Genomic DNA, 11,998 nt, shown 5'->3' with positions numbered 1-11,998 from the left:
TCTATGTGCCTGGCTGGTGGAAAGTTTGGAAACCTTCTGACCAACTACCGTTGAATATGATTTAACCCTCTCAACTCACCCGTCTCACTGTTCACTTTTGTGACTCTGATGTAAAAGAGCAGCGAGCAACGGCGTGAATACATAGAGATCTGACATCACTAACAATGTTATAAATAACTTCATCAGGCCCACAATTGCTTCACGTGCTACTAGATTCACCTTAAATTCAAGATAAAATTCAACCTTGAAAATTTCGTTGCACGAAACTGCGATGAGAGCGTAGTCACGATGCTACCCTGACATATTTCCTGTACTTCCATAGTCAGCTGTTCGCCAGGTCCAAACTAATTCACGAGAGGCGTCACCGGTGATTTTGAAGACGCTCTTTTAAAGCTATTTATTCGAAGAGAAGAGTGAGCTAACTTGTTGTTGTAATGATTTTTGGTGTGAGTGAACTTGTTGTACGTTTATGATAATATGTGTGTGTGTGCCTGGAGAACGGTCCCTGTTGTCAGCAAAGCTATTTTTGAGCAACGAGGGGGAAAGAGAGAGAGAGAGAGAGAGAGAGAGAGAGAGAGAGAGGGTCGGGGGGGGGGGGGGGGGGGGGAGCCCCAAAACTTCGTACCTGGTCAAAAATCTTGTTCCGTCACAAAACACACGATTGACCAATTCTTAATAACATATTGAAAGGATTTTGAAATCCTCGAGCTTACACTGAAATGTGGGGGCAGGGCGGTGTGGTTATTTCAAAATGAGCAGTTTTGTGAAATTGTAGGGGAGGCTAATATAGATCTAAGTAATTAATTTTAGTGATCCTGTGCATGCATCCAAAGAGCGGTTTTTATTATATAGGGCCGAAAGAGAAAAACTTTTTTATCACTAGATCAAGGTTTTTCGAAAAATATTTTTTTTGTTTGGTCGCTGGCCTGCAGAAGTGCCATGCAAAGTTTCGTGGCCATAGATAAATTCCTCAATGAACTATAATTTTTTGTTATCGCGGTCAGACGAAAGGGAACAAGTAATACATTATACATGAATAAAAAGCCACTCTTTTTTGGTCAGCTCATATTATAGGAATATCGGCTAACCTTCCTGTTTAATAATCCTCTTGCATGATAATCGATTTATCTGGGGATATTACTCCTATACTTCAATCCTTGGCTTTCACTTATGAGTAAATTATCTTCTGAAATGTATACCAATCACAACACATTAATTGTTTATGGATTTTGTCAATTTGTATACAGATAGTAACGGAATCAGTTCTCCTCGAGAGCAGTACATGTATCGACTGTGTCTCTGGCCTTTCTCTCTCTCTCTCTCTCTCTCTCTCTCTCTCTCTCTCTCTCTCTCTCTCTTTCTCTCTCTCTCTCTCTCTCTCTCTGTCTGTCTGTCTCTCTCTCTCTCCTTATCTGAATCCCCTTTCGCACTCTCTTACAGGTATCCAAAAAACCTGTTTCTGCGAAGAACAGCACTGAATGAACTACAGCATTTAAACAAAGCAACAAATGTAATTGCTAATATGTTTTAATCTTTTGATTAATTCGCAGAAAACTACCAACTGAAGCATTTCACTTGTAAATATGAAAAAGAAAGGTGTTGCATTGTGTCTTTTTTTTAAAGTGATTTTTCTGATTGCTGATCAAGGCTGGGCAATACCCTCTTCTGGGGTTGAGAAACTGAAGGTTGACGATGAAAAGATTCCCGACGTGGATGACATAGGCCGTGCCATCATATGTGGTAAGATTTATATAGACGTAATCAAAATCATGTTTCTTGTTTTGAGTAGATTATATTATTTATTAAGTCATGTTTCCTGATCTCGTATCGTTTCCTGGCTATTGTCATCATTAATTCTTTTCCACGACTTGAACATTTATTTTGTTGAGGTATTTAATGTACAATTCAATTTTGACTGGTATAGCCCGATGTACTCAAGGACCATTAGGAATGTCGTGGTTTGTCAGTTTGATTAGATTATAATTTAAGGCTCTTTGACTCTTTCATGCACAAAAATATTGAATATTTTGTTGTTTTTCTTTACATCTTTTGTGTCCATTTGCCCTCATCGACGCAATCTAGACGTAGATCACTTGAGGGGTGGGCTTTGACCCTGCCTGCAGGGGCCAACCCAAACAGAATGGGATACAGCGCCCCAGAAAAAAGACCGAGCATCTCAATAACAATATTAATTTCCCCAGACAGGAATCAAAATCAAACTCGAGCCATCTGTATACGATGGCGAAGCGCTTAACCGATACACCAGGGACATCAGTTGCAAAATGTTATTACTATTGGTTTTGTTGTTGTCGCTGCAGCGAGGAATAGTTCTGCTTAGGCTCGACTACTGTAAGTGTAAAGTCCAGCTAAAAATGTGAGGCAGCGTGGTGGAATCAGGTTCTCGTCAATTTTTGGGCATGTAGAGTTATTGGTTTCATCTTAAAACGTGTTCACTAGTCTTTATTTGGATAAAAAAAATATCCATTTATCTAGAATACAAGTCGAGATATTAGCGAAAGAAGGAGGTGAGGATCACCTGTTTTCAGAGGTAAAATTAGTGAGAAAATGGCCGCCAAAGATTAGTTATTTTCTTAGCTTAAGAGTCCGTGGTAACGGAAAATTTACATTTTTTGTGCCTTTTATCAACGTTTTTCTGAAACATCCACTCGGAAATTAGTTCTTTATTTGGCATGAAAGGTGTTGAGCCAAAAAACAAAACAAAAATTTATAAAATTCACAAACCTGAGGAAAAATGCAAGTTTTTTCACTTTGATTATTTTGACGAGAGCCTGATTTCACTACGCTGCCTCACAAATGTCTCTTTCTTAAGTTTTCCCCAAAGGTTCTAATTGTGCTTGTTTTGTATATTCAAAAGAATTATTGCTTTATCGATTAAATGTGCTGTTTTCATACTTTTCTTGATGTGATATTTCAATAATTATTCTACGGCAGACAAATTTTTCTTTCAGACAATGTGCCTCTCAACATTATTTGGTCTCCCAAAGTGCTCAGGTATACAGGGCAACTTCACGGGGAAGCGGATTACATAATTCATAAGTCATTTATCACTTAATTAGTAGGCCCTATCACTTATTTCATACTGACTTTTTATTCTTTTGTCACTGAAAAAAATGTGATAATAATAATGCTACAACATTAATACTGCGGTCAAAAATTCATGGCGCAACTTATCCTCGAATATCTCTTACTCTAACGGGTGAATCAATGTCATCCAAACTTTGCACAGCATTTTGTATAGATTTGTCTTAACTCAATCATATTTTTTCCACAATAATTGAGGCTAGATTAAAAAAATTTTCTTCTTAGATTTATACAAAATACTTTTCATCTCCTTCTCGCGGAAATGGGATTGTTCACTGCACTCCTCGCTTCTCATACACATCTGCATACCTATACAGCCTACGGCACAGCTCACCAATGATACTTTTTAGTGGCAAAACTTGTTACCAGAAATTAATTTCATAGTGAAGACAGCTTAAGCACAATGAGTTCAATAAGCGATTGCCCCAGCGGTGAACATTTTAGAATCTGTAGAAACCACCCACTTGGATTATTTATTAGTACTTTTAACGGAATTTTCTAGAATACAGTTAAGACAAACTGATGCAAGACAGTGTGCAAGAGCTGGGGAGTCTATCTTCAATAGTTAGGAAGATATTTGACAATAAGTTAAGCCATGACTTTTTGACCGCGCTATAGTCGTTATTTGTCCAAGTTTCAAAAGGACACATGCAAAGGAATTCATTTATTTATTTATTTTTCCACATATTAACACTGCAAAAGCAAACAAACAAGCAAACAATAAAATTCTTTGACATGAAGCAGCCAGCAGCCGTGTCCAAAGGTGAATTTTAATTCCGCACCTATGTGTCCTCGTGGTGTGAAGACCAGTGGAGAGATCGATCGATCAGACTAATGACTTGTAATGGGCTGTGCAGTTGAGAAGTAAAAAAAAATTGGGTGTCTTGAAAAAAAGGACTCATTCATTTTACCCCATTTAATAACTCGGTCATCTTTGGACTTTCAACAAAATTCAAACAAGTAACATTCAACGAGGGGGGCGTCATATTTGTCAGAAGGAAATCTATAACATGTTTGAAAAATATAGTTTTTTCATATCAAATGTACACATAAGAAATACAAATGCCACATAGCAAGTTCAAATGTCACATAGAAAGTTTCACGCCGCATAAAAAGTTCAAACGTACAATAGGAAATTTTAGTGCACGATTGTGCGTATCAAGTTCAAATGTGCAAATAGCAAATACAAATGTAACACAATAGCAAGTTCAAAAGCCACATAGCAAAGGCAAATATTCTCCATAAAGATTATTCAGATTGAGAAGCATTTTTAACGTGCTCAAACTGAATTGACGACAACCATAAGCAGTATCCTTTTAGGGTGAATTGATCACCATTAAAAACAATACCGAGGATGCTCCTGTGGAAATAATTTAATTTTTATATGACTGAAGCAACCAGGCATCAACATGCAGCATGGCTGATGCAGAACATTTAGCGGTATGAATTTGCCTTCATCGATGAGGCTGGTATCAAGCTGTTGACGAAGAGAAACTGAGGAAGGGCACAGAGTGGTCAATGCTTTGTTCAAGTTGTATAGGGTCGAAGGGGACCGAACAGCACGATGCCATTTGCTGTCAGTGCCGAGGGTGACCTGGTCTTTCTCGACTTTCAAGTAGAGGGAATGGCAGCTATCACTTCAACCCATCCCTCTAAGAAACGGTTCCAACAATCCCCACAACGAAGTATGCTTTGTATGTAACAACGCTCGTGCATTAAGGCAAGCTTTAAATGACAACTCATCAATAGATTGGGGGTGAAATATCGTTCCCCCTTTACACCTTTTCTTAACAACTACGAGAACTCTTGTGAATTTGAAAATACGATTTGAAACCGTGGCTCGGTGAAGCAAAAGACCAAATGCTCACTCAGCTGACATCAACAAAGGGTGGTCACACTTGCCCAGATGATAGAACAAAAAACCTAAGCTGTGACTATAGTGAATATGGCAGCAGCCTTCAGATCATCAATGTAAGCCTATGCCGATGCGTCTTGTAGAGCAGTATTTTGTGTAAATATATAAGTAAACTTGGCCTTTCATTTCAACAATTTAATTATAATTACTGTATATATTTATACCAGCAGTTTGTGGATTTTTTATCGTAACCATTCTTTTTGTTTAAACCTCTTTATTTTCATTTTCGTTTAAAAAAAAAAGTTTTTTGTGCTTCATTTAACTGTTTCGTTTCATCTAATAGACTCGAGGTGAAATATCTTGCCACCTGCATACCTTGTCTTACCATCTGTGAAAACGTTTCTTAATTTGGAAAATCGATTTAGTGGTGTGGGTAGCCTTGTGGTTAGGCTATCGGACCTATAATCGTGAGATTCGAGTTCGGGTGTTCGAGCCTCAGTTCGGTCGACATTGTGTCCTTGGGAAAGGCACTTTACACAAATTTCCCCTTTGGATAGGTCCTTTTGTAGATAGACGTTGATCTCGGAGGTCGTGCCTCTTAAATAACCTAGTACTTATAGGAGTGATTCACCTATGCCACTTCACCATTAAACTATTTTTGGAAATACGATTTGAAACAGATGTTCGCTGAAGCAAGAGACTAAATAAATGATCACTCAGCAAACTCACTGACAAATGATGGTAACTCTTGCCTAGTTGATGGAACAAAAAAACCCAAGTGGTGACAATAGTGAAAATGGCAGCAGTCTTCAGATCAATGCAGGCTTATGTATGCCACAGCGTTTTGTATTTCAACTAAAAGTAAATAAAAGTAAACTTGGCTTTACATTTCATCCAGTAAGTTTTATATACACCAGCAGTTTGTTGATTTTTTATCATAACCATTTGTCTCTGTTTCAACATGTGGGTTCATTTTCGGGTAAACAATAATTTTAAAAAATAACATTCAGTTTCGTTTCACATGATTTCTTCCGAGTGGCACCACACGCTTTACATCTACCTTTTTCGTGGCAAAAAGAAACAAACCCGAACCCTCCCTTTTTTTAAAAACCTTGATTCACTTCTTATACTTTTAGCCTTTTGTTTTCTCCAGTTCAAGCATATTTACATTTTAAATTGTTATGTGGCATTTGACTGTTCTATGTGTTACATTTGACTGTTCTATGTGTTACATTTGACTGTTCTATGTGTTACATTTGACTGTTCTATGTGTTACATTTGAGATTTCTAAGTTTACATTTCGAGGGCCGATGGTGAGTCACGTTTAAAACCCCCCAAAACAAACAACGGATTTTCTTGAAGCGTTTTGGGTGGACAAATTTCATTTTCATAAGGGAGCCAACAAATGCCATGACAGACATTAGGCTCCCTTAAGAAAATGAAGTTTATCCACTCAAAACGCTTCAAGAAAATCCATGAACTTGCTATTGCTGTATTAGGACTTTTTATGACGTCTTTTGTATATTTTGATTTCATAGGTGTAATTTGGTCTTTCTATGCTGCATTTGAATTTGTTATGTGTATATTTGAACTGAAAAAACCCTTATAATATTACATTTGTAAAATTTCAACCCGCAACTTCTTAAAAATCAGCCACACTGTTCTAATTCAAATTGCAATATCTGTGCATTGCAGAACAAATTTATACAAAATTTGTAGTGGCAAACAAACCCAGGGAAGGTGGTCGTTATTTAAATTGTATGCTCCTAGAGTTTACCATTTCTGTCCATACAAGCTCCAACACGCCACAAGAAATTTTGAACAACCTTGGGGCATATTTCCGGCTCGATTATTTGGACCTCCTGTTCAACATTGACTTTCAATTGTTCGATTGTTTGTGTGTTGTTTCCGTAGACTCTATTTAAAAACACTTTTAAAGACGTAATGGGAGGGGGGTTCAACTCGGGGGAAAATACGGTGACCATTCAGTTGTAAGCGTATGGCTTTGTTGCAACCATGCAAGGGCCACTTTTGATGGGTGGACTGTGGCCCCATCTCACTGGAACCAGACCTCATCAATCTTTATTTCCCTCACTACCAGGGGCGAAGGCTGACTTGTTTGACAAGGTTATCAAAGTCAGATGGGACCAGTATAGGGCCTGGAGATATCACACAACAATCTTACTCGAGGCGGCAACACTGCGTTGCGAATGAAAAATGAAAACAAATCCTAACTTCATGTTGTATGCATGTACTACCGCTAAAATAGTCGTGAAAGTATCTCATAAATATTTTTTCCAACAAACATTATATTTATCTTTAGATGTGAATACACAAACACAAAGGAAAGAAGCAGAGATGTCAGTTTTACAGTGTGTAATACCAACGAGACTAAACTCTTTGGTAGAACATGAAAATTTTTTTTTTTTTTTTTTAAACATTTGGCTGTTTTTGTCTAGCCTTTCGCGGCCAGGAAGCGGTGTCAAATCGGCAATGTTTCAAAATTAGGAAAGGAATCAGTGATTATTTGATTATATAGACGCTTCGCCACTGCTCACTTTCTTTTCTACAAAGGAGAGATAAATTATGGTCAGTACGTCCGAATTAGGAGGTGTAATGGATATCTCATTGTTTCATAAGTGTGATAGGAATTTTTTTTAAAATCTGGGCTGGTGGCTCAACAGCCTACTCGTTTACGATTTTAAATCATCAAGGGACCTTCAACTTTAACGTGTGCAACGTGCATACGGGCCCTTCGAGATTTTTCGTTCTTATCCACGAAGACTAGGTTCTTATTCTTACCTACCTGAAGATCAGGGGTGTAAAGGAAGAAGTAGATTGAGTGAATGAGCGAATGAGAGAGTATTTTTTTTTAAAGAAGAGAAAGAGGGGATGAAAATTGGAAAATTTGGCAGGCGAGCACATTTCATGATACTATACATGTAGTTCCAAGAAAAGATTCGTCCACAGTAAAGGCTTCTACCAAACGAAATAGGCTCACTGGGTTTTGGAAGCCAAGGGGATATCTGGCAAATCATTCGAATCACTGGACAAAAAGTTATCATTGGAATGAAGAAAGACATATGCAACATGTAGAAGAAAGGTTAGCTGCAATGATACAAAAAGGGTGAAAGCAAATAGTACAGATACAACTTCAGACACTGTCCATGAAGGTAGCACTTGGGCTCAGTTGGCAGATCCCAAAAGAAAACATCAAAAGAAGGCGCGAATCTCTTGAGAGACGATGCTGGCATTTTTTCTAAACAGATACTATCAGGTTCCGATCAAGTAAAACCGAAGTATTTCATCTGTCTAGATAGTTGTGCATTTTGACAGGTTTTTTAATTTTCTTTAAACATGCGTAATAAAAAAACAACCCCAAACATGTCTGATATTAGAGTAGACCTAAAGAAACAGGAGCCCGTCCGTAACTTTGAATATCTGGTGGCTACGGTAACGGATGAAGGATTCAAGCTTGAAGTACTCTTCCCGATAGCCAATACCACATTTGTAGGCCTATTGATCAAACTTAAAGTCATTTGAAACAACAAAACATCGCCATATTTTCACATGTATGTGAAGCGTGGGCCATTCATACAGCAGGCATCGAAAGAAGGATACATTCATTGGGAATGAGATGTTTCCGCAAACTCCTCGGCATCTCGTATAGACCAATGAGCAATGAGGTATTGAGAACCAGATTTAGGAAACACCATCGAGCCGTACGAAGACCTACTGACTTCAGCGAAAAGACGCAAACTGAAGTGTTTTGAGAACATCACGCGATCACCTGGACTGGCCAAGACTATTTCACAGGGAACAGCATGAGGAGGGAGACCAAGAGGCAGACAGAGGAAACGTTAGGAAGACATCAAAGAGTGAACTAGATCTAGCGGTGACTAGAATATTTGGCTTTGTACGAAAAGCTGAAACCCGAGAGGAATAGAAGAAGCTGGTCGCAAAATCTACAGTACAGTCCCAACGGTCAGCTAGACTGCGGGATATGTGAAGGTAAAGGTGGAGAATAAAAATGATATGTCGAAATGGTAATGGTATGAAGGTAACCTACAAGACAGCAAAGTCTGAATGAAATTAGGAGGTTGCCATGGCGAGAATTCGTGAAAGATTATGCCGCAAATTGCCTGAAATGAGAAGCACAATTTGTCATTTTTATGCCTACAGCTATGGATCATCATGATCCAAGAATCAGTTTAACCTCTTCAGAGTATACGCCAATGATAAAAGTCTCAGCTGTCACATGCAGAAGGTCAAGGGAAGAGTCATTTTGATTCTCTTCTTTTCCCTTTTCTTTTTGAAATGGTTATATCTTACATAGAAGCATTTTGACATGTTCTCCACAAACGAATTTGTCTGTGGCTTTTACAGTAACTTTCACTTAGCCAAGCCTTTCTGGGATTTGTAAACAGTCATTGCCTTCCACAATTAAATTAGGATATATAACAATTGGACATTGGGGTTAGATCTACCGAGTTTCAAAAATTGTGATTTGTATATAGAAATACAATTATTCCTGTTGTCAAACGATGCAACGATATTTTATTGTTTGTTTTGTGCATAATAATAGTTTTGGGAGAAAGTGAGGGAATGCATGTTTAATAAGGTTCTTTGGATTACCTATTTATTTATTTTTGGGCCTCCAATACTTTTTTTAAAATCTCAAAAGAGGTTACTTATTGAAAGAATGACACTGTCTAAATTTTTATGTGTTTCGTAACTGTTGCTGCAAGTGGAAGTCTTACACTGTATTAGAAAGACGGTACTTTATTATTTACTATATAATAATATTGTATTTGACTCAAAGGGCATAGTAGTGTACATATTTTTAACAATGAAAATAGTCGTCTTCCTTTCATTTTCATTTCAGCTCACGACATGTCGCATGGCTATCTTAATGCCAGCGTGTTCTTTTTAGGCGACACTGCACCGTTTCTGACGTATTCTGTTGGTTTCAGCTGTGAAGATGCCAGAGCATATGATGCCCCATGCCCTGTGAAAAAAGGACGTAAGCTTTGTTTTAAAAAATCACATGTGCATGGTGTTTCCTCTGAATGTGAAGGCTTTAACTTTTAGCAGAAAATGTATCTACCTTAGACAAAAGGCTTTCTCCATTTTGTAGAATGACATATGGTTCAGAAAAGATAGATATAGCCCTTTTCAAGAGATGTAAATATTATGTAGGATGAAAACACCAGCTGTGGAAACGTGACAAGGAAGCATTTTCTTATTTTAAAGCTACATACCTTTAATTGAAACCGCGATTGAATGGAGACAGACAATTAATGATTTTGTAGTTTTGTCTTGGTATGGTATCGGCACTCATTTCAATTCGTGCTTTCAACTTTTGATTTCCCTTGCCCTCAACAACTTGCATTGTTGTAAAATTATAATTTTTTGTTACTCTATACTTTCTGTTGATTGCAATTTTGACGCATTGTGGTGTAGAATAGAATATTACTCCACCCTGGTGCGTTTGCACTGATTTGAAACTGTAACCATGAGAGAGCACACAATAATTTTACAACGTAATAATAATAATAATAATAATAATAATAATAATAATAATAATAATAATAATAATAATAATAATAATAATAATAATAATAATAATAATATTATTATAAGGCCGGTGCTAGTCGCCCGATCTCGGGTGGCTAGCATTGAGTAGCCTGACGCTACTGGCCCATGGGGATTTCTGCTACCTCGGGTCGACCTCTGTGATTGGCCCAAAATAGATCATAGATGACATAGATGATGTTTTTCCGCCATCTATTTTTGTCGTCTTCCGATGTTTCCCTCGCGAGTTGACTACAATGTTGTAGATTCCCTAGATCTATCCCCCTTTATTATTTAATTATTATTATCTTTCATCGGAATGCCGGGGACAAATAGGAATGCAGCGTCGTGATGTTATCAAAGATATTCTAACTAAAGATTCTCCACTACACCACACTAGTGGAGAATCTTTGGTCAGTCTAACTACTACCAAGATGTTTCAATTGCCCTAATTCGCGTCCGAATGAGACTTGGGCGCTAGATCTGCCTCGTCTTAGCATGATACGAGTGTAAAAAACTGTTCCAGCGCTGAGTTGAAGCGAGAAATTTTGTCTGCGGGCAGAGAGAGAAAGGGAGAGGGGGGAGAGATAGAGAGAGAGATAGATAGATAGATAGATAGATAGATAGATAGATAGATAGATAGATAGATAGATAGATAGATAGATAGATAGAGAGAGAGAGAGAGAGAGAGAGAGAGAGAGAGAGAGAGAGAGAGAGAGAGAGGGGGGGGGGTGTTATTAGAACTACTGATTCCTGTCGTTTTCTCTGTGCGTCGGGTCACAAGCTGACCCGGTGCAATACAGTCACTATTGTACACATTATGGGCAGTCCCATCTTCATGTGCCATGTTGCCCGATCCGACTCTTGACTTGGAGTTGGAGGACAAGGATCAAGGAGCGACTGAGTGACTGAATCTTGCACGATTGATCACGCGATTTCTAAAGGAGCATGCGCAGAAATCCCCACGGGCCTGAACACGGAACATGCGCAGAAGCGGCAGGCTAATCGACCGAATTCGTTCGCCTGCAACATGCGCAGAAATCCCCACGGGTCAGCAGCGTCAGGCTACTCGATCGTATTCGTTAGAGTAGCAAAACGCTAGCCACCCGAGATCGGGCGACTGGCCACTCCGTAATTATTTTTATTATTATGTGATCGCCGATGTCTGCAGCAGACATGGCACTTCATGATGATGATGATGATGATGATGATGATGATGATGATGATGATGATGATGATGATGATGATGATGATGAGGATGATGATGATGATGATGACGATGACGATAATGATGACAAGTTTGATCATCATGATGGCGATGATGACTATTATTATCAGTACAATCAAAGAGTCTACATAACAAGAGGGGCCACTTCTCTCTTTGAGCCAATTAAAAAAGTGTCCTCAAAATTCGGTGGCGCCCTCTTCACAAAAGCGCACCTTTTTGCGAACAGTTACCCTACTTGA

This window comes from Aplysia californica, unplaced genomic scaffold (genome assembly GCF_000002075.1).
Source record: "Aplysia californica isolate F4 #8 unplaced genomic scaffold, AplCal3.0 scaffold00136, whole genome shotgun sequence".
Taxonomy (NCBI): Eukaryota; Metazoa; Mollusca; class Gastropoda; order Aplysiida; family Aplysiidae; genus Aplysia; species Aplysia californica.
This window is presented reverse-complemented; position numbering follows the sequence as displayed.